The sequence below is a fragment of the Centroberyx gerrardi genome, chromosome 15 (assembly GCF_048128805.1).
Source record: "Centroberyx gerrardi isolate f3 chromosome 15, fCenGer3.hap1.cur.20231027, whole genome shotgun sequence".
Classification (NCBI taxonomy): domain Eukaryota; kingdom Metazoa; phylum Chordata; class Actinopteri; order Beryciformes; family Berycidae; genus Centroberyx; species Centroberyx gerrardi.
In genome coordinates this window covers 30567479-30569978 of record NC_136011.1, presented here as the reverse complement: position 1 = coordinate 30569978, position 2500 = coordinate 30567479, and the positions used below count along the sequence as shown (strand labels likewise).

Here is a 2500-nt window from a genome sequence, read left to right as displayed (position 1 = left end):
GATAACTCAGTTTATCTGACTGCTGCCCTGCTCAACAGTTTATGGCGCTCTTATCTGCATGCTGGGGGGGGGGGGGGGGGGGATCATAAACAACATGGAGAGAACAGCTTGTGTGTGTGTGAGTGTGTGTGTGTGTGTGTGCGCCATGAGAGTGGCTGAGGCTGTCACTGATTGACAGGTAGAGTTGTCCCGGTGATGTGATTGACAGATGGAATTTAGACTTTCTTGTGGGTGGAGACTCAGAGAGCTGAAGGTTCACAAAGGTTCAAGAAAACATAAAGAGGAGAGGAGATCTTCTGTCTTTCCCTTCACTCTAACATCATCATCATCATCATCATCATCATCCCAGGCTCACAGGAGTATCTGGTGCTGAGTCTCTGTGGATCAGTCACAGAAATGACTGGAGTGTGAAAGACAGAACATCAGTCCAACAATATGAGTCCAAATGAAGTTTCCACTCTGAGTCTCTGATTGGTCGGTTTTATTGAGTCTTATCACACACGACTGTATTCGTCACACACACTGATACACACACACACTGATACACACTCTGACTGATACACACTCTGACTGATACACACACACTGATACACACTCTGACTGATACACACTCTGACTGATACACACTCTGACTGATACACACACACTGATACACACTCTGACTGATACACACTCTGACTGATACACACTCTGACTGATACACAGGATGCAGAATGAGGACTAGAAGGAGGACAGACATCATGGACAGCTGTTCAGTCAGAACTGAACGTATCGCTGGTTTGATTTCTAGATTTTTACTTTTTGAGTAACATTTATTTACACATTTATTTGACCGTTTCAACACTTTTATTTATTAAAATGCTTTGAGCTCCTCAGCGTCGTTGACTCCGTGTGAATCATCAGATGAACTGGATTCATATTCTGAACAAAATAATGTTTGATCAGTTATTGATGATGCTGCTTCCTGGAAAAATATACAAAAAATATCAGTGAGACTCCCTGATTAAAGCTGCTGCGTGTCCCAGTTTGTGTTTTTCAAATTTTAAACCATTTTTCCCACAAACCCCGTTGCTTCCCGTGAAAGAGGAAGTTGTTGTGTGACATCAGAGCAGAGGAGGAGTGAAGCTGTGTGTGACTGTACTAATGTGTCTGAATGTGTCTGACTGAATGTTGTCGTGATTTATTGATGGCAAAGTGCGTCATGCAGCAGCTTTAAATAAAGTTTTGCATTTGAAGAGTCTGTCAGCCGAACCAGTGGTTTCCCATGCAGTCTCTGTTCCAGGAGACGCCACACAGCCAGCACCACTCGGCCCGGCAGAGCGGGCAGGACATGTGCATACAGCCTCCTGTGGGGGGGGGGGGGGGGGGGTAGGGGGGGGGCAGGCGGGGGGGGACACACAGATATTTATATTCACTACATGCAGAGTTTTCTTTTCGTCATTTTGAGTTTTCAGATTCTCCAGATCCATGTTTTTCCTCCTATAATGAAACTGTTCTGTTCTTAAAATGGGTGAAATAATATCAGCAGAAATCACAAATGATGAAGTTATTACACATTTTAACATGAAATACTGAATGCTAAACTCAGTCTGGAGAGATTTCTTATAGTTTCATCAGAATCAGCTGAACTGATGAAGAAGAGCAGAGCAGAGGAAGCTGCAGCAGAACATCAGTATCAGTGTTGGACAGTTAAAGGCTTCAGCATCATTTACTCCTCTATTCATTTACATGTTAGACTGAAAGGGGGCGGGGCCACAATCCCTTATTTGGGCTGAAAAATGATGTCACAGTGGAGAGGCTAATTGTGTGTGTGTGTGTGTGTGTGTGTGTGTGTGTGTGTGTGTGTGTGTTTACCGTTCCTCTCCACTGCGACTCCACACTGCGGACAACGCTTAGTCGACTCCTGGATGAAGAGCAGAGAGGCTCGATCCCACCTCCCTCTGACTGACGCCTCCTCCTCTACTACAAAACTCTGAGGAGGAGGAGAGGAGAGGAGAGAGAGAGAGAGGAGAGGAGAGGAGAGGAGGAGAGGAGAGGAGAGGAGAGGAGGAGAGGAGGAGAGGAGAGGAGAGGAGAGGAGGAGAGGAGAGGACAGGAGAGGAGAGGAGAGGAGAGGAGAGGAGGAGAGGAGAGGAGAGGAGAGGAGGAGAGGAGGAGAGGAGAGAAGAGGAGGAGAGGAGAGGAGAGGAGGAGAGGAGAGGAAAGGAGGAGAGGACAGGAGAGGAGGAGAGGAGAGGAGAGGAGAGGAAAGGAGGAGAGGACAGGAGAGGAGAGGAGAGGAGAGGAGAAGAGGAGAGAAGAGGAGAGGAGAGGAGGAGAGGAGAGGAGAGGAGAGGAGGAGAGGAGAGGAGAGGAGAGGAGAGGAGAGGAGGAGAGGAGAGGAGAGGAGAGGAAGGAGGAGAGGACAGGAGAGGAGGAGAGGAGAGGAGAGGAGAGGAAAGGAGGAGAGGACAGGAGAGGAGAGGAGAGGAGAGGAGGAGAGGAGAGAAGAGGAGGAGAG

General features: G+C 47.8%; 1 long non-coding RNA gene across 1 annotated transcript; it reads right to left on the bottom strand.

Moving 5' to 3' along the window:
• Positions 1 to 464: 464 nt before the first annotated feature.
• Positions 465 to 1975, bottom strand: LOC144542367 (uncharacterized). The gene is made up of 2 exons (XR_013507225.1): positions 1855 to 1975; positions 465 to 1346 (listed from the first exon to the last, which is right to left on the bottom strand). It is a non-coding gene; the product is annotated as an uncharacterized LOC144542367 (long non-coding RNA).
• Positions 1976 to 2500: the final 525 nt, after the last annotated feature.